Below are 343 nucleotides of genomic sequence, written 5' to 3' on the forward strand. Positions count from 1 at the left end.
GACAGTTTTATTAGCCTGCGGGCAGTTTCGGACTTCCGCTGGATAGGTCTCCAGGAGGGAGTTCCAGTTGACTGCGTGTCATGGTGTGTAATCCGGGTAGGAGCACACTAGGAATGTCTTTGGCGTTTTGGATGGTTTGGGCATCATGGTTGTGGTTTCTGTGAACACACCTTGGATGATACCCATAGGCTTATATATGCCCAGGGCGTACGTGGAATTTGGGTTACCATCCCGTATCGTCGTAGTTTATATCTTTATATTCCCCATTTCTCTAAATCCCTTGCTATATCCCGTTTTCAAAGTGGTTGTTTTATTCTATTGATATGCATCGAAGTAAACCATT

Source organism: Gastrolobium bilobum, unplaced genomic scaffold, assembly GCF_033153095.1.
Source record: "Gastrolobium bilobum isolate Gb01-03AN ecotype WA unplaced genomic scaffold, APGP_CSIRO_Gbil_v1 utg12254, whole genome shotgun sequence".
Classification (NCBI taxonomy): Eukaryota; Viridiplantae; Streptophyta; class Magnoliopsida; order Fabales; family Fabaceae; genus Gastrolobium; species Gastrolobium bilobum.